Genomic DNA, 20,309 nt, shown 5'->3' with positions numbered 1-20,309 from the left:
AAGTGTTTTTTTTTTTTTTGAGCTGAGGATTGAACCCAGGGCCTTAGCGCTTGCTAGGCAAGTGTTCTACCACTGAGCTAAATCCCCAACCCCCAATCAAGTGTTTTAGACAGGCAAAGTAGCACAGCTTTACAGAGTTAGAATGTAACACATTTTTGCATCATTAAACAAATATTCCACAGGATAAATAAATGTAACACATCTTAAACTAATATTCCATAACATATACCTATTATGAAACAAAGCAACAAAACCCAAACATGAGCCATGATTCCTGTGAAGAGCCCATCCCCATTCTGTGACTCTCTCAGAAAAGCTTAGGCCCTGACTTTTGAGTGTACCTTATTTTCTTTTGAGTACCACTTTCTCTTAAGTCTGTGCCTAAGCCTTTATTAGAATATCTTTCTTTTTTAAGATTTGTTTTATTTAGCCAGGTGGTAGTGGTGCAAGCCTTTAATCCCAGCACTTGGGAGGCAGAGGCAGGTGGATCTCTGTGAGTTCAAGGCCAGCCTGGTCTACAAAGAGAGTTCCAGGAAAGGCGCAAAACTACACAGAGAAACCCTGTCTCAAAAAACCAAAAAAAAAAAAATTGTTTATTTATTATGTATACACTGTTCTGCCTGCATGTGTGCCTGAACACCAGAAGAAGACACTAGATCTCATTATGGATGATTGTGAACCACCATGTGGTTGCTGGGTATTGGACTCAGGTCCTCTGGAAGAGCAGCCAGTGCGCTTGACCTCTGAGCCATCTCTCCAACTTTTAGAATATCTTTCTTAAGTCCCAATGTTGCTTCATAAACAGGCTGATCCTGAAAGTCTTTTCTGTGTTAAAGGTACAAATTCCAGTTTGACTCTGGCCTCTGTGCCCCAATTTGATGGCACAGGGACTTGGGGAAAGCCATCTGGAGACACATGATGTAAGTCTCTACTTGACACTGAAATGAATTTCCAGTAAGTCAGTGGTTAAAACAAAATACAAGAAACAAAGAATGAGGTGAGCCTCTTAAAGCCCACAAACAAAATTGGGGGAAGAGGAATACAATTGTCACCTAAAACACACAGAATACTCCTGAATCAAAAGATAAGTGACAGGAAAGAACATTTGCAAATTACCTCACAGATGGAGCAAGAACACAAGAGTTCTTAAAAATGGAGAGCTTCATGGTAAAGACATGGGAGGAATAATTATCCCTGTAATGAGATAACAAACTTTTCCTTCCCAGAACCCCTACTAAATACAAAGACTTGGAAAAATCTAACGAACCCCCAGCAACCTCACTTCTAGGAATCTACCCTGAAAAAAAATGAAAGATGACCAGTGATTTGCACAAGTTTGTGTAAGGCAATGTTTGTCATAGTGAGGCACCAGACATACTGTGGGACACACAGGTTGTCCTATAAACACACAGGAAAATGTCTGTGAACCACATCGTCTCCAGAACTCACTTTTAGATTTACGATGTGAGCCCACAGCAGAACTTAGAGGGAGAAAGAATAAGAATACATTTAGGCATTTCCACTAAAAACAGTTCCCTGTGGAGATGGAGGCTGTTGGGGGAGAGGGTCGGAAGTGACATCTCTGAACCTGATTACCTTTTTGCTCAGTTTTTAACTTTGGCACTGTGTAAACATTTCATATATTCACAACTTAAAAATAAAATCCTAAAATGGAAAACAAATTGGTACAAATGAGCCTTACTTCATTTCAAATGTGGCAGCAACAGTTACCAGACAAAAGTTATTTCAGAAGTCTCGTTATGTACCTCAGCAGGGGATGGTCTAAGGATAAATGAAAGCCAAGGTGTTTTTGTTATTTATTGTTAATACAGTATTAAATTTCTAAACTCGTAGAGATATATGTAATTCAGAGCTGGAAGAAATGGTACATAACTGTAAACCCAAATATTAGGGGGCAGGTGAGATGGCTCAGCAGGTGAAGGCACTTGGGGCCACGGCTAAAGCCTGAGTTTACGCAAGGGAACCCACATGGAACAAAGTCCTCAAGCTGTCTTCTGACCTAAATAAGTGTAAGACAAGGTTAGAACAAGCCATTATTTGAATCGAGTTGTTCTACACAAAACCATCTTCTTTAAAGGCTATTTGCTTTTCTCAGACCTGCCCACTGGAAGGGCCCACAAGAATGGCAGCACACTGATAACACACCTCACTGCAGATCTTAATGTCAAAGTGTCATTTCTCACCAATAAGAAACACGTCCCTGCCTTTAAGAGGTGAATGTTGAGCTGTTAAGGGTCAATTTCCCAGTGGCTCAGCTGCACTGTGGATGTCAGTGAGTGGCAAGCAACCCAGCCCATGCCCTGTGCTTGGTGTGACCTGAGCCGGCACACAGACCTGAGCCGCACACACTCTCTTATACACATGGCCTCCAACTGAAGGCAGAGCCCAGAGAACACTAGGGGAAGGTCTAAATGTCCGTGTTCCTGGTCCTTGAGATATAAAGATCTTTCTAATTGAATTTTATTTTTATTTCATATGTATGGGTGTTTTGCCTGCATGTATGTCTACACACCACATGCATGCCTGGTGTCCACAGAGATCAGAGAGGGCATCGAATCCCCTGGAACTGGAGTTACAGGTGGTTGTGAGCTGCCATGTGGGGGTGGTGAATCAAACCCAGGTCCGCTGGAAGAGCAGCCAGTGTTCTTAACCACTGAGCCTCCTCTCCAGCCCTGAAATGCAGAGAACTTCAAGGTGAACAACTCCAGGCAGGTGCTGATCTGCTAAAGGCTATTGGCATCCTTCCAACTGAGTTATTTTTAGTGAACCAGTGGTACTTCAGCCTTGTCAGTTGAAAGCTTCATCGAAATATCATTTCCCAGCATTTTTAACTTTTCCTTTTGCTCCTCTGGCTACGGTGGGATGAGAGTTTTGCACTAGCTTTGCGGTACAGTACACAAAGGCCTCTGCTTGGGGGTTGGGAAACAATGTCATGGGGCCCTGTGACGGGCTTGTTATATAGATTTAGGGCAAGTCTTGCACCTTTTTGGATCTTAGTTTTCATCTGTCAAACGTGGGTGTGAGAGTTGATTTTCTGCCTCTGTAAACAGTGATTTGCAACTTTCTCCAAGTTGGGCAACATGTCTGCCAGTAACAGGAGCAGCAAGAGGGGCTATGAGATGGTACCTGCAGTAGGAAAAGAACCCTGCAGTCCAGGTAAGCTCAACATATGGCTCCTTAATTAGCAAAGAACAGTATTTGGGGGAAGAGTGGTGCTGGAGAGATGGCTCGGTAGTTAATAGCTTGATGCTCTCGCAGAGGACCTGAGTTCAGTTCCCAGCCCCCACAACGTGTTGCTCACAATCATCTATACCTCTAGCTCCAGGGGACCCAACACCCTCTTCTGTACTCTGAGGCACCTGTACTTACGTGGCACAGACACAGGCACACATGTACAAATAAACAGAAGTATTTTTAAAAGAACAATATTTTGGTATGTGCTTTATAAACCATTCTTAATTTCAATCGCTAAATCATTTCAACTATTAAAATATTATGCTTTTGATTATGTCTTGTAAATAAACATTTGTTCTCCAATCTACAAGGTTCTAGGTGTTTCCAGCCATTCCCACCTCCCTGTGACTGTGACTGGAGATGGCAGCATAGCCATGCTAGAACTGGCTGGACGTGTATTACATCTCAGATGACACCATGGCTGTGCCTCTGAAACATAGCAAATCTGTTTACTTGCATGACTGGGGAATTAGACAACCATCCGTGACCATCCATCAAAAACCTTAGATTCCAAAACCCACTAAGCATGCAATCTCATTGAAAACCATTTCATTGTCTTAATTATTCATTAGGTTTCTCGAGTCTGACAGACCTTCAAGGTCATCACTTGGACATTAATTATCATTGTAATGTGGCAATAGAATAGAAAAACATATTTTGAAGAAGTTCTGAATTTTTTGTAGAATGCCACTGGTGAAAGAATTCATGCCTTGACTGGGTTAGTTTGAATTTACATTTTACTACATGGTGAGAAAAAAGTGGAAAGTGAACCTCTTTTGTGTCGTGTCTGCCTCGACCAGCAAGGAAGACGCAACACCAGGCTCTTCTCCAAGCAGTTTATTCAGGAACCTTGAACAATCTTCTGACCCCGGGGAAAGCCAGCCCACGCCCTTTATAGCCACTGGGCAACCAACCCCGTAGTGCCACGTGGACAATGCCGATGGGGTCAGACATATGCAAGCAAGCCAGATTCCACGCCCAAGCCAAATAAGGAGTTGTTTATCCCAGAGAACACCTGCCATCTGGAAGGCGGAAGCCGGACGCCAGCACCATCTTTGAGGCGCGGCCGTGCACGGCTCTCTACACTTTTGCGCTTGGGATCTATGCCAGTCTGCAAAAATTCCTGTGCAGAGACCTGGAGGGAGAGGTGCCTGCTGACTGGGGTGTTATGGGATATTGTTTTAACTATGTAGATGTGTTACATTTGTTTATGCTGCAGAATATTATTTTAACTGTGTAAAGGTGTGTTTCATTTGTTTCACTTTGCCTGCCTAAGGCACCTGATTGGTCTAATAAAAAGCTAAACATCCAATAGCGAGGCAGGAGAGTGACAGGTGGGGCTGGTGGGCAGAGAGAATAAATAGGAGAGAGAAGAAGAAAGAGAATGAGGGAGAAAGAGAGGGACAGGCCTGGGACCAGAAGCCAGGCAGCTGCTAGGCAGCCAGACATGGAGATAGCAGGCAAGTAAGACAGACAGACAGAAAGGTAAAAAGCCCCAAGACAAAAGGTAGATAAAGAGAAACAGGTTAATTTAAGTTAAAGAGAGCTACCTAGAAACTAGCTTAAGCTGGGCCCAGCATTCATAACTAAGAAGTCTCAATGTCATGATTTGGGAGCTGGTTGGTGGCCCAAAAGAAAAAGCCTGGTACACTGGGGTGCTGATGCAGGATGAGGAATGAGCTGGAGCCATTGCAGAAAGCACTCTGTCCCCCCCACATCCCCAGGTGATTTTTTGATTCAGTCAACAGTGGCCAGATGCCTCTGTTTGTGCTGGGTTCCATGCCGGTTTGGAAACACCACAGTAGACTTACTGGAGCAGATGGGGCAGCGTTAAGCAAATTCTTCCCACAATAAAAGCTAGCGTACACTTTTATCTTACATTTTGTTTTCACTTTCTTTGTGTGGAGGGTATGTGTGGGTATGTTCTAGTTTGCTTTCTGTTAATGTAATAGACAGCATGACCAAAAGGGATTTTCAGATGGGTTTATTTCAACTTAAATCATCAAGGGAAACTGAGGCAGGAACTGAAAGTAGAGACTGTGGAGGAACTCTGTTTAATGGTTTGGTTCTTCTTGTTTACTTAGGTAGCTTTCTTATATAGCCCACACCCACCTGCCTAGGGATGGTGGGCCTTTCTATATCAATCATCAATTAAGAAAATGCTCCATAGGCATGCCCACAGGCCAGTCTGATGGAGGCAATTCTTTAGTTGAGGTTCCTTCTGAGGTATGTCAGGATGACAACCAAGATTAGCCATCATGCCCACAGGCCAGTGATGTCTGGAGGTCAAAGGACAGCCTCGGGTGTTGGTGAAGCTTCATCCAGAGGCTCACCTTGAGGTGCAGTCCAGGAATGCTTGATAAGTCCCAGTAAATCCCCTCTTCTTACCATTCCACTCTGTCCCAGTACATAACTTCTGCAAGCTCAGTTCTCAGCACAAGGCTTATTTGGACCAATGACACTACCATGAGTTCAACCAGTTGTGCCGATAATACATGAATGTCCTCTGTAGGAGCAGGGCTGCCATGACAGTGCCTCCTGTTCAGGAAGCCCTGGCACATCAGATTCTGTTTTATGGAAAGCAGAGTTGTCTGTCTTCAGCACACATCGATTCCTTGGCTTCTTTGAGAAGTGTGGCTTTGGGATCTGACATTAGAATCACAGCCCCTTGAACACAGAAAGGTGTAAATGGAGCGTCATCTGTGTCTAACTTCACTGCCTTATAGCCGTGATTTGAAATGCCAGTCTTTAGCACTCTCTTCAAATAATGGAGCGCTGGAATGTGGGCTGAACTTGATTTGTTTTTAACAAAGGGAAAGAGGCAGAAATGATGCTGTGTGACTTAAGGATTAGCTGACTCAAAATCATTACAATATCCAGAGCTTCTCCCCTTTTCTCTCCTCTCTCTCCCTCTGCAGGCAGTCAGCTGCGATGTCATGGGTATCCAGTGGCCACTCTGGAGCCGTCAGTGGGCAACTGAGACCTCCTGCCAAGTCATGTGTGCCAGTCACTGTGTGATCAGACCCCCAGCCTCCTGCAACTGCCGCCTCAGGTGACAGTCTGGGTGGGAAAGACTCAGCCTGAAGCACCACGCTGAGCCATCCTGTCCTGATTCTCAGGAACTCTGTAAAGCAATCATACACGTGCTGTTTAGTTGCTTTATCTAGGAGAGTTTTTGTAAAGCCCCAGTAACTGTTTGGAGCGACACTGAGATCACCCTTCCACTTGGGAGCGCTGTCGTACAGCAGTACAGCCTATGAATCTCTCCTCAACAGGCTGAGGAGAAACACTTCCATGGGACTCAGACCCACAAATCATCAAGTTGTCACTGGACACTTGTGAGTTAAGTATTTTTACCTTTTAAATATACAATTCAATTTTCATGAATAGTAAGGTTTGTCACAATATCCCATTCATATCCCATCAAGCAGATTGAGTATCCCACATGACATGTGTTAATTGCTTTGATTTTTGACAGCTAAAAATCACACCACAAATGACATATGCTTTCAAATGAGTACTTATGATGCAAAATTTTCAAATTTATAGTCTTTTTATTAGCATTGTATAAAAATATCACAAGCAAGCTTTTCCCTTAACTTTTCCCTCAGTTGTGATCAACAAAGATTTACATAAAAAAAATGTGGTTTCAGCTTACACCAATTTCTTGCTGACCTCTTAATTCATCTCTGTTATGGTAAGAACTGGAAGGTTATGAATGAATACTTTGTAGTCCAGTTAGCCAAGGATTACTTAAATGTTTCATTATGGAAAAGAAACCATTCTCGCCAAGCATAATTTGAGCTTGAGTTCCAAAAGTTATCTCATTAATAATTTTAAATGTATGATGTAATCAGAACAAGTGGCAGCTCCAGGCTTACCATCCAATGGTGCTGATTATTTTATCTTTTGTTCTGTCATTTTGGTTGACACAAAGGATAAAAATCAATAGGTGCAGGGGGCAGCTGAGCTGGTTTAGTCCCATAAAATGGGGCATCTAAGAGTCAATCTCTTATCTCTGACATAAGAGTGAGCTTCATACTGGGAGTAACCACTCCACCCTGGTGCCCAATGAGAATAAAATGCTGGACCAGGGAGCTACCCTTACCCCTGATTCTCTGGCTGCTTTTGGGGTGGGGGTAGGGGGGGTGGATTCTCAACCCAGATAGAAACCAGTTGTTTTCAGTTTTGAAGGCTCAGGGGAGGGAAAGGAAGCAGAAAACACAGGGTAAGAAAAATCTCAATTGTTCTGTGTGTGCTTTGGGCTGGGGTTCGGATGTTCAGTGAAGCTCAGTGAAGCAAGGAAGGAGGTCCCAGTGAGAAAGTTGCCCAAATGTCGGCCGAGTAGCTTGCCTCACAGGCTCCCTGCTCTTTGCAGGAGTGTAGGAGATCAGGTTGCTGCACACATCCCTGGCCTCAGCACCCACTTCAAGGTCCTCCCTTCCTCACCTCGCTCCACGGACTCTTCCCTGGGTCCCTGCACGTGGGTCCTCTTCTTGGAATGGCTGTGTGTGTGTCCCAGATCCCTAGACCATACTCAGCTTGTGTGATGTAACTCTTCTCTCTGAGTGGTCATCAGCAGGGGATGAAGGAAATCTGAAAGTCTCTGAATGAAGCAGGTAGACCGTAAGAGGAAATGGTGACAGAGTTCCTTTTCGCGTCTCTTAATTAAAAACAAAACAAAACAAAACAGCAACTAAGGTGATGTGTCAGCTACTCTTCCTGTCACTGGGACGAAATCCTTCCCACAACAGCAACTGCTGTCTGCTGAACCCCAGCGTCGGCCTATCAGCCAGTCACACTGTGCTGCTACTGAACATTGTTCTATGGTTAAAAATATATATAACTGAAACAAATTTTAAAGCAGCTTAAGAAACTTTGGATCGTAGTTGAGGGCACAGTCCATCATGGTGGGAGGTGCTGGTGACAGGGACGTGAGGTGCTGGTCACACTGCATCCACAGTCAGGAAGGGAAGGAAGTGAGTGCTGGCACTCAGCTCAGTTCCTCCTTTTACTCCTCCTCAGCCATGGGATGGTGCTGTCCCCAGTTAGCTTGGGGCTTCCCACCTCAATTAATCTAATCTAGATAATCCCTCACAGACACACCCAAGGTCTGTCTTCTTTCTATGTGACTCTAGAGCCTGTCATTCATTTCTTGAGCCTTTTCTAGTTTTAATAAAACTTCAACTCTGCTTCCCACTGGCTAATTCTGCAATTCTTTTCTGTTTCAAAGTCACAAATCCCAGTTTGCATACAGTTCCTAAAAGAATAAGAGAAGTCTTCTGCTGAGGATGACAGCGTGGAACTGAGCATCTGTCCATGTTACAGCCAACAGGATGAATATGAGAAGCTGCCTAGATGCTCTTGTGACCCCGTGGGCAATACAGGAACCACTATCACAAAGCACATTGGTGACTGCCACCAACAAGGTGAGAGTGTCCTTAGTCTCTGACCCAGCTGCCCACTCAGGCCTTTCGGCAGCATCTTTGAAGCTGAGACAGACTAACTTGTTAACTCATGAGTGAATAAAATTTCAAACCATGTGTGGTTCTTGGCCCTACTGATAACAGACTCTGCTAGCTAAGTTACCCATGGAATTGAAACCCAGCATTGACAATGTGCAGTTCTCCTCAGGTGAGCAATCTCAGGAGGATTCTATCACTCCAATGGCTCTGTCCCAGGAATGTGTTAGACTCACAGAAGAATGAGAAAGAGCCATGAGCCATTTAGCCTGCTCCCTGCTAAGATAAGAAATTGAAAAGGCAACTGGAACCAAATTGTGTCTTTGATTATTCCACAGATGAGAAACAGGTCTTACTCTATGGTATAGGCTTTTAGTCAAAACACAGCAGAACTAAAGTAGCACATTTAGCCAGATTTTAAAGATACCTACATGATACAACCCCATCCTAACAAAGAGGGGTTTGCATTCCACACTACAGGAGGATGCAAAGAATTTGCATTCTTCCTTTCCAGACAGATGGAACAGATCTTTAAAATATGAAAATAAGCTTCTGTTTTTCATTCCTCAATATTGACATGCAAAACATCAAAAAATCTTAATGAAAATTTAAAGGTCATCTTCCTTTCCACTTATTTCTATTTGATCTGTTGAGACATTTTAAACATTGTGCAAAATATTTGACTATAATTGATTTGGTTTAAAGGTTACTGTCAGGTGTTACATTTTAAATGTAAATTTGTATAATCATAATGGTAATTCTCCACCAACATTGCTATTTATATAGACTTTTTATCCATCACTCTCTAGAACCTTATTGTTTACATTGTGTGTTATATGTGTGTTCATGTGTGTGCATGTTCATGTGTACACAGATACACATATGTGTATGTGTGCATGTGGAGGCCATAACTTGAAATGTGTTTTTGTTGTTGTTGTTGTTGTTGTTTTTTGAGATAGAGCTTCTCACTTGCCTGGAACTCCATCATGCTACACTGGCTGGTCACGGGCCAGGATCTATCTTTCTCTGCTTTCTTGGTGTGGGATTACAAACCCACAGCATCAGACCAAGTTCTTTCTTTGTCTTTTTCTTTTCTTTCTTTTTTTCATCTCTTTTCTTTTTGGTGTGAGTTATGGGAATGAACAAGGTACTCATACTTGAAAGGCAAATACTTTTCTGCCTGGATTATGTCCTAGCCCTAAGTCCTAAGTTTCCACTTTAAAATATATTTATTTTTAAGTGTATGTGTGTTTGTATATGGGTGTGCTATAAGAGGAAATTGGATTCCCTGGAGCTGGAGTCACAGGCTGTTGTGAGCTACCTTATATGGGTGCTGAGAATCAAACTCTGGTTCTCTGCAAGAGTATCAGGTGCTCTTAATCACCGAGCCATCTCTTCAGCCCTAATTTTCATTTTAAAAAATATTTGCTTGATACCATCCCAAGATTTTCAAACATGAATACTACAAATGGAATTTTAAGTCACATCTTAGTCATGTTGGGAAGAGACAAATCTGTAACAACCACAGAGCTACTTCAAGATGCCGGAGGATGTTTGGGGCAGCACACAGAAGTATGTTCCCTTTAAGCAGAGTTTTAAAGACTCTATTCCATAAGGCCTGGGTAGAATACAGGGAAACCATATAGCATGGTTGGCAATCTAACCTTGTTGCAGTGTTTTGAATAAGAATGGCCTTCATAGGCTCATATTCTTGAATGCTTTAGTCACCAGAGATTGGCACCATTTGAAAGGATAAAAAAAGATTAGGATATGTGGTCTTGTTGGAGGAGTGTGTCACTGGGGGTGGGTTTTGACGTTTCAAATGCTCAAGCCAGGCCCACTATCACTTTTTCTTTTTGCTAAGTGCAGATCTGGATGCAGAACACTCAGCTACTCTCCAGCACCATGTGTGCCTGCTACCATGCTCCCCACCATGATGACAATGGACTATGTAGATGTAACCAACGGTCTTATTAAATAAGAAACACAGAGCCAATTCAGAGAAGAAAGCCAAGAGGTCAGAGCTAAGAGCCTCACCCTTCCTGATTCAGGGATCCTCTTCAGCCAAGAGAGCTCTCCGAAAAGGACCTACTTCCTGTGTGTACGTCTTTAAAATCTTCCTGTTCTGCCTTCTCATTGGTTGTAAACCCAAACATGTGACTGCCTCATCACTGCCTGAATGTACCGCCCTCCAGGTCCTTAAAGGCATGCGCCACCACCGCCATGCACTTGCTATGGCTCTAATAGCTCTGACCCCTAGACAACTTTATTTATTAACATATAATTAAAATCACATTTCAGTACAAGTAAAATACCACCACAGGACTAAACCTCTCAAACTCTAAGTAAGCCCCAGTTAAACGCTTTCCTTTATAAGAGTTGCAGTGGTCATAGTGTTTCTTCACAGCAATGGAACAGTGAGTGACTAAGACGCTAGTGATGGCCGGGAGTCACCACCATGCTAGCTCGAGAGCCAAGCAGCAAGAGAGTTACTCAACCATAGGGAAGACTTCCTGGCCACAGCTATGGCCTTCTGTGGATGACACAACCAACTCGCCAGCCTGCAGTGACTCAGCACAGAGAGAGCCAAATAATGAAGCCTGTGACCTCCTCCTTCTTCTACCCAGTCCCCTGCCCATGCCTCAGCAACCAAACCCATCCAGAGGCAGAGAACAAGGAAATCACTGCTGTGGTCCATGGGCTGAGCCAGCTTCTTGGGACATAGAGAAAGAGGAAGAAAGACAGACAAAGAACCTGTTTAATTTGCAGCTATGAGTGTTGCACATGAGGAAGGGCTCGGTTTTGCAAATTTCCTTAAGAGACATTTTTGTTGCTGAAAGAAATCAAGGACTCCTGTCTAAAGACCGAGGCAAGCTAGAAGTCATGTAGGATCTGAGTTGTCATGCTGGAGACAGCCAGAGGTTATTTAGTGAGTCATTCTTAAACGATGAAGATATTTTAAAATAACTCTAGGGGGAAAATGTATTAGGATGTGTATGCCAAGTATAAAAACTTTTAAAAAGCCAGCACTCTTGCCTCAATTTTTTGTAGTAAAACCCCAACTTATTGAACTGGAAATGGCAGCTTGAGAAGGATGGATATTAGACAATTTTTCTTATTTTTCTTAGAAACCATCCAGAAGGAATAAGCACACTGAGAAACAGAAGAGCAAACACCACTTTTGGCATCACAAGGTGAAACTCAAGCCACACAAACTGCAGAGGGAGTGGTTCCAGTGGGTAGTCAAGAGGTATGTTCACAGTTGGTGATTTCAGAGAAGGCTGATGGACATTCCATGTTAGAGAGTTTGGAGGAGAGGGTGGCAAGCCAAGCCTAAGCCGGAGGGCAATATGCAGAGATGAGAGGTGGAAGGGATGTGGGCAGGGCTGAACAAAAGTTCATAAACCACACATTTGTAGGTTGGTCTCAGTCTGCCAGCAAGAAGACCATTGTGGAGCCTAGAATATGGCTTTAGATGGTATAAGCTAAGTCAATTCACCATCTAAACCCTGACTTTGAGAGAGAGAGGGAGAGAACAGAGGAGAGGGGGAAGACCGGAATGGGCCAGGGACATGGAGGAATTTTCAAGGGTGTGACCCCAGTTACCTGCTTCCTCCAACTAGTCTCCACCTCCTAATTTATGTCTTTCCCAATACTGCCACCAAATTATGAATCCACCATTAGATTCATTCATGTAATAGGTCAGAATCTCATGACACAGTGGCTTCCCTAAAGTTCTTCCCCTGATACTGCTGCACTGGGGACGAGGCCTTCACCATGTGAGCCTTGTAGGGGACACTTCATGTGCCAACCATAATAACACACACACACACACACACACACACACACACACACACACACACACACACACAGAGCAAAGGCCTTTGTAACAGTAGGACAAGGTGAAAGTGAACTGATGAGATTGGCTAGTTAGAAATGGAGAGCACCTGCACCCAAAAGAAACAAAAATAAATGCTCAGTCAGCACAGGGAAACTCAGAAGAGCTGAGGAAAGACTGACACCTGTATTGAGGAAAAAGGACTTTTTACTCTTCTGTAAAAAATTTTATAATTAAGAAGAAAATTGGGCACACTGTACAGAAAATTCATACAAAATGAAATTCAAATGTATCCACATTAAGAGATGTTATTAACCTGGAATAAAAGAAAGGCAACTTAAAACATTGTTTAAATTTTATTCTGGTCTACAGAGTAAGGTCCTGGTCCTGGTCCTATTCTGCCTGCATGTATACCTGCAAAAAAGAGGAGGGCACCAGATCTCATTAAAGATGGTTGAGAGCCACCATGTAGTTGCTGGGAATTGAACTCAGGACGTCTGGAAGAACAGTCAGTGCTCTTAACCACTGAGCTATCTCTCCAGCCCTGGCACATGGCTTTCTTTAATCCAGTACTTGGGAGGCAAAGGCAGGCAGATCTCTCAGTTCGAGGCCAGCCTGGTCTACAGAGTAAGTTCCTGGTCCTGGTCCTGGTTTTTTGCCTGAATTTATCAAATGTTAATGGACTAGATTACATAATGTAATCTTGACTGTGTATATTGTATATACTTATTGGATATAATTTTTCTTGTATTAGTTATAAGCTTTTTTTTTAAGTTTAGACAAAAAGAGAGGAAATGTGTTGGTATTGTGTTCACCAAAATATTGTGAACCCTAATAAATTTTGGTCCTGGTCCTGGTCTTTTGAGACATTGTCTCTGAGTGGTGGCAGCACATGACATTTTTTTAATTTTTTTATGGTTTAGCTATTTATTATACTTTTTTTTTTTAAAAAAAGATTTAGCTATCCAGCCTGACAGACTACTCGAGAAAGGACTTATGACAAGCCCTAAACTTTCCTTTTATGCAGAGACTGGACAAATGATACAGGATTTGACAATTAACCCAAAAATTTTCTTTTCAAGATTTCCTAAAGATATCTTCACCACTAGAAAGTAAAAAGAAAAAGAGAATATAGATATGAGATAGATCATTGAATCTACTCTGAAAAAAAAGATAAAGAAATAATAGGATAAATAGGTAGATCACTGAATCAGCACTGAAGAAAAGGGGGAAGATATAAAAATGACAAAAGGTAGACTACTGAATGTATTATGAAAAGAAAAAAGAGAGAATATGGTTATCATAAGATAAAAAGGGAGATTATGGAATCTACTTTTAAAAAGGAACTACTTGTTTTAAAGAAGATAAGTAATGAAAAAATTTTGGTCTGAGTTTATCAGATGTTACTGGACTGGACATTGTTAATATATATAATGGAGTTTTTATCTGAATGTGTCAAATGTTAATGGACTAGACATCATTAATGTAATTTTGGCTGTATATATTGTATATACTTATTGCATAGTTTTCTTGTATGAGTTATAAGCCTTTTTTAATTTTAGACAAAAAGAGAGGAAATGTGGTGGTATTGTGTTCACCAAAATATTGTGTACCTTAATAAACTTATATATACTTTTTTTAAAAAAAAGATTTAGCTATTTATTATATACATATTCTGATTAGAGATGGTTGAGAGCCACCTGGTCCTGGTCCTGGTCCCCCAAAAATATTGTGAACCCTAATAAATTTTGGTCCTGGTCCTGGTCCCCCCAAAATATTGTGAACCCTAATAAATTTTGGTCCTGGTCCTGGTCCTGGCCCTGGGCGGAACCACAAACGGTGGTGGGGCCATGGAGGCAGCGGCAGATGCTCCGAGTTGCTGGCTTCTTCTTATCGTGTTGGTGACTGCGGTGATGCTGCTACCTGGGACAAAGGGTTTACTGCTGCTGGTTCAGAGAAGAATTGCCAGGACCATCGTGTTACAAGAAAGCATCGGCAAAGGTCAGTTTGGAAAAGTTTGGCATGACAAATGGTGGGGAGAAATTGCTGTGAAGATTTTCTGTTCTAGGGAAGAATGTTCAAGATTCCAAGAGACAGACATTTATCAGACTGTGATTGCTCCAAACCACAGAGGAGGCAAAAAAAAAAAAAAAAAAAAAAAAAAAAGTCTGCAGGGAACCATCACCACGCCTAACAGCAACTTTGAAATCTTCAAAAAGACGACAGGACTCCACAATGATGATTCCACATGGACTATGGTAAAGCCATTAAGCCAATTAACACCATGGAAAAATTTACTTTGAACTACAAACTGGTCAGGACAATTTCGAGATGACTAGCTGAGATGATCCAGCCTGACAGATTACTCGAGCAAGGACTTGTGACAAGCCCTGAACTTTCCTTTTATGCAGAGACTGGACAAATGATATAGGACTTGGCAATTAACCCAAAAATTTTTTCAAGATTCCCTAAAAATATCTTCACCCCTAGAAAGCAAAAATAAAAAGAGAATAAGATATGAGATAGATCATTGAATCTACTCTGAGAAAAAAAATAAAGAAATAATAGGATAAATGGGTAGATCACTGAATCTACACTGAAGAAAAAGGGGAAGATATAAAAATGACAAAAGGTAGACTACTGAATGTATTATGAAAAGAAAAAAGAGAGAATATGGTTATCATAAGATAAAAAGGGAGATTATGGAATCTACTTTTAAAAAGGAACTACTTGTTTTAAATAGGATAAGTAATGAAAATTTTTTGGTCTGAGTTTATCAGATATTACTGGACTGGACATTGTTAATATATATAATGGAGTTTTTATCTGAATGTGTCAAATGTTAATGGACTAGACATCGTTAATGTAATCTTGACTGTGTATATTGTGTATACTTACTGGTTATAATTTTTCTTGTATTAGTTATAAACTTTTTTAAATTTTAGACAAAAAGGGAGGAAATGTGGTATTGTATTCCCCCAAATATTGTGCATGCTAATAAACTTATCTGGGGTCAGAGACAGAGCAGTCACAATATTAAACATAGAAGTTAAGCAGTGGTAGCACACACCTTTTAATCCTAGCATTCCAGAGGCAGAAATCCATGTGTTCAAGGATACAGCTAAGCATGGTGACTCACGCCTTTAATCCCAGAAAGCAAGCCTTTAATCCCAGGGAGTGGTGGTAGAAAGCAGAAAGATATATAAGGCATGAGGACCAGAAACTAAAGGCATTTAGCTGGTTAAGCATTAGGCTGGTTAAGCTTCAGGCTTTTGAGCAGCAGTTCAGCTGAGACCCATTGGGATGAGGACACAGAAGTTTCTAGTCTGAGGAAACAGGAACAGCTGAGGATCCAGCGAGGTGAGGTAGCTGTGGCTTGTTCTGTCTCTCTGATCTTCCAGTATTTACCCCAATAACTGGCCTCAGGTTTGATTTTATTCATAAGAACTTTTAAGATTCCTGTTACATCTTATGTACTTGCTCATGCTTATGTAGCAAGTACTACCACCTAGGCCATCTCCTCAGCCCTTAAAACATTCTTTAACTGGATTGATAGATTTCATTTCTGACCAAACCAGAGGAAGCCCACTGCAGCCTGTGCTTTATTGCTAGAACATCTGGTAATGAATACAGTAGTAACGACGTAAGTGGTGGCAGGTAGACTGGACAGGGACTTGGAAGTGTGGGATGATGAATATCTTCATTTTTTTGTTGTTGTTGTTGTTTTGTTTTTTTCCTTCCTCTCTACTACCTGCTGGCTTTGATCAGAAGGCTGAAAGGGAAACTACCCATCAGAAATGATTAGAAAACAAGTTGAGGAAACCTTAGCATCCACCACAATGAAAGGAGACAAGGCTGCTGGAGCGAGATAAAGTGCTGGGAACCACTCAGGGTTTTCCTTTCTGAGATTTGCCTGGTCAAGAAGCTGACGCCTAAGACAGAGAGAGAAAAACTGTCCACCTTCCTCACGCCGCAGCCCCTCAGTTTAATACAGTTTGATACAGTTCTTCAGTTGTGGTCGCTGAAGGGCTCTAACAGGTAGGAGCACGGCAAATGTGGTACTGACAGGTTCTGTCCTTTTCTCTCTTCCTTGCTAAAAACTGTTAGACTACATTTCTAAAGTTAGCCCCCAAAGTACATTCCCTTATTTGGCCACTGACTCATTCCTGAGACTAAACATCATGGTCCAAAAATCAAATTTCATTATTTGGCTAACATGTCCAGTCAGGACGTACCAACTCACTCTAGCACAGACTCTCACTTTTTCTCCTTGAAAATCCACTCCTGCAAAAAACACCTGCTCTGTGCTGCTGCTAATGCTGCTGTTTGCTGTCCCCACGCCCCACCCCTGTGCTAAGAGTTTGGTGTCTGAGTGTGTCCTGTACTGACTCAGAGGGGGCCGCCCACCTGTAGACAAATTTCTAAACAGTCTTATTAAATAAGAAACACAGAGCCAGAGTTAAAGCCAAAGAGATCAGAGCAAGAGCCATCTAGCTTTAGCTTACCACCAGCAGTAGCTTCCCCCCAGAGAGTTTCCTCCTGTCTGACTTATCTTTTTATTGCCTTTCTGTTCTGCCTTCTCATTGGCTCTAAACCCAACCACATGATTTCCTCGTCCTTCCTGTCTATACAGACCTCCAGGTCTCTATGGTTGGTACTGGGATTAAAGGTTCTGTCACCACGCTTGGCTGTGTCCTTGACCACACAGAGACTCTGCCTGCCATGTGATCGGATTAAGGGCATGGGCTACCACTACCTGACTTCTGTTCTTGGCTCGCTAATGGCCTCTGATCTCCAGGCAAACTTTATTTATTAACATACAAATAAAATCACATTTCAGCACAATTAAAATATCACCACACCCACCCTTACAGTGACCCCAACCATAAAATTATTTTCATTTCTATTTCATAACTGTAACTTTGCTACTGTTATGAGTCATAATGTAAATATCTGTGTTTTCCTGTGGTCTCAGACCATCCCTGTGAAAGGGTCATTTGACCCCCAAAGGGTTTGTGACCCACAGATTGAGAACCCCTGTTCTAGAGGGAACAACTGGAAAGGGGGGGGGGCTCTTAGGAGCCACAGAGAATGGAGCTTTGAAAGGGGTGTTGAAGTGGCCTAATTCTGGGTGGTGGTTTGTTATGTAGCAAAGGATAATTAAGACAAGGGTTCATGCCTGTCCTAGCCTGCTTAGATAAAACATGGACCAAAAACAACTTGGGAAGGAAAGGATTTATTTGGCTTACAGTCCATCATCAAGGGAAGTCAGGGCAAGAACTCCAGGCAGGATTCTGAGACAGGACATAGAAGAACACTGCTTCCTGGCTTGCTCAGTTTGCTTTCTTAAACTGCCAGGTCCCACTGACTTTTACCTCCCACATCATCGATAAAATGCCCCACAGATGTGCCTATAGGCCTGTCTGATGCAGGCCATTCCTCAATGTTCCTTCTTCCCAGGCGACTATAGCTTGTGTCAGGTTCAAGAAAACTCTTCCCCAGCATGCACAAGGCCCTGGATTCAATCTCCAGCATAAAGATTGTCTGAGCAAAAAGGATTTAAAAAATATTCCATTCAAACGATGTTTTTAGAATATTTCCAATCAAATGCCAAAAGATGAAGTTATATATAGGATAAATATAAGTTCAGGGGGTGAGAAAGCAGGAACCCTGCAACTATAATCCACAAGTCTACCAAGGCTCTAATTGTTGAAGTTCGTGACCGATTTTTTGTCTTGGTTTTCTGAAAGAAGAGAGCTTCAGGACCCTGCCGAATCGCAGCCAAGAACTGCTCCTTAAGGCAGAGATGGGGCTAGGAGAAACAGCCTCCAAAGCGGCAAACCTCCGGGGGTGGCTTTATCTAGCCTCAGCGAGAAGCGAGGGAGTCGATCCTGCTTGGCCTGGGGCAGAAACCGGAAGGGTGTGGAGGGTGGAGGCCGCAGGGTAGAGGTGGGAGGTTTTCTGGAGAGTTCTAGGAGGCACAAGGGGATGAGGAACCCCACGGATCCCTGAAGGCAAGGTTTCAGTTACAGATCGGATCTGAGCTTCTCATCGCCTGGAACAACTAAAACGAGACTTGTGCTCACACTGGATTCTGATCTAAGAGATTAAGAAAAGGACGTCGTTACGGAGCCAATCCCTTCCATTTCCTACCCTACACAGCAGAGCTAGCCAGGGAGTCCGCATCGCAATCCGACCACAATGACAGCCAGCGAGGCCCCACCTTCCCGCCGAGGCTCCACCTCTGCCTTGTTCGAATGACAACAGGCCAGGTCCCGCCCCAAGAGAGGCTCCGCCCCACTCGCCGCAGCCCCGCCTCCACCCAACTCTCCGCAGTGGCAGCGGGCGAGGCCCCGCCCATTCAGCCCTGCTCTATCCCACCAAAATGATAGCCCTCAGGGCCACGCCCATTCCCCTGAGGACACGCCCCCCTCCCGAGCGACAGCCAGTGAGGTTTCACCCTACACACTCTGCCCCATTTCCTTCCGATTTACAACTACCGAGGCACCGCCCTTTCACCGTGGTCCTGCCCACCCGGACCGAGTGACAGCCGGAAGGCCCCGCCCCACCCGGTCGTTGACGCCCCCTGGCGGCCTAAAGCGCCACGCCCCGGTCGCGCTTCCAGTCTGCCCCGCCTCAGCGCCGCGGGCCTGGTTGTCTCTGCTCGGGCCGCCCCCGAGGACGCTGTGTGGGCGGCCGGTGAGTGGGGAGGGCAGCATCCGGTGGGGTGGGCCTGCGGGGGACTCCCCCCACGGGGAAGAGAGATGCGACCGCGCCGGGCGGGACTGGAGCTCTGCTAGGATGAGGGCCAGCGGAGGCAGGGGGATGTCGGCCGGGTTTAGGCTGGCGTCAGGCCTGGGGCGGGGCCGGTTCTGATTGACGCCTGCGGTCCTGGGGTGCCCGGCGGCTCTGATCGACACTTGGGGAGGACGCCCGGTAGCCTGATTGACGACTCGGGACCTCCGCGGCTCTGAGTCACGCCTCCCTGGTCGTTCCAGGGTTGCGGACAGGTCCGGTTCCAGATTTCTGACGGTCCGTTGTGCGTCCTCCGTGCTAGGTGTCGCACGGCTCCGGTGAAGGGGTAGAGAGCCCTGTCCCCGCAGGCCGGCCACCTGAAAAACCTGTTTCTTCCATAGCTGGGGCGGTGCGCAGACATCCTGACTTAAGAACTCTTCAAGTTCATTCCCACTCCAAACAGTTGTGCCGCACTCCTTTAAACCCTGGAAATTACAAATTCGTGTAATCGAATCCTGTGGGTTTTAAAAGTTTCAAGAGGGCCGGGCGGTGGTGGCGCACGCCTTTAATCCCAGCACTCGGGAGGCAGAGCCAGGCGGATCTCTGTGAGTTCGAGGCCAGCCTGGGCTACCAAGTGAGTTCCAGGAAAGGCGCAAAGCTACACAGAGAAACCCTGTCTCGAAAAACCAAAAAAAAAAAAAAAAAAAAAGTTTCAAGCGCACTGTGAGTTGCCTGGTTTTCATTTAAAGTCACACTAACCTTAGAGGACTAGATGTTTCTAAGGGCTCATTCTGTCTTTAAACAATTTTAAATGCAGTCATGGATAAACCGTGTCAACCATTGGATAAACTCTGAGATGTTCGCTGAGGGGTCTCTACCTGGTGTGAACAACCGAGTGCACTCACATTGACTAACAGGCTGTGACTTTACCAGACATACAATTTTTTTTTTTTAACCTGTGTGTGTGTGTGTGTGTGTGTTCGTATTCACGTGTGAGTGCAGGCACGAAGGTACCATAC

At 43.8% G+C, this 20,309-nt stretch overlaps 1 protein-coding gene and 1 long non-coding RNA gene across 3 annotated transcripts in view; both read left to right on the top strand.

Moving 5' to 3' along the window:
- Positions 1-14,142, top strand: part of LOC128101854 (uncharacterized) — a 39,890-nt gene extending 25,748 nt beyond the window's left edge. The window contains exons 2-5 of one of the 2 annotated variants that reach the window (XR_008215217.1): positions 6,174-6,593; positions 8,489-8,684; positions 10,587-11,967; positions 12,928-14,142. This is a non-coding gene — a long non-coding RNA (uncharacterized LOC128101854). Of the gene's footprint in view, positions 1-6,173; positions 6,594-8,488; positions 8,685-10,586 lie in introns of both variants that reach the window. The other variant, XR_008215216.1, reaches the window with a different exon arrangement.
- Positions 14,143-19,122: 4,980 nt separating this feature from the next.
- The window catches only part of Ano10 (anoctamin 10), a 133,776-nt gene continuing 132,589 nt past the window's right edge, over positions 19,123-20,309 (top strand). The window contains exon 1 of the mRNA XM_052725246.1: positions 19,123-19,254. The gene's annotated coding sequence lies outside the window, so the exon portion shown is untranslated. The remainder of the gene's footprint in view (positions 19,255-20,309) is intronic.

Source organism: Peromyscus californicus, unplaced genomic scaffold (assembly GCF_007827085.1).
Source record: "Peromyscus californicus insignis strain IS unplaced genomic scaffold, ASM782708v3 Scaffold_11__1_contigs__length_118956290, whole genome shotgun sequence".
Lineage (NCBI taxonomy): Eukaryota > Metazoa > Chordata > Mammalia > Rodentia > Cricetidae > Peromyscus > Peromyscus californicus.
Note: the sequence above shows the minus strand (reverse complement) of the source record. Positions and strands in the feature narration are given on the sequence as shown.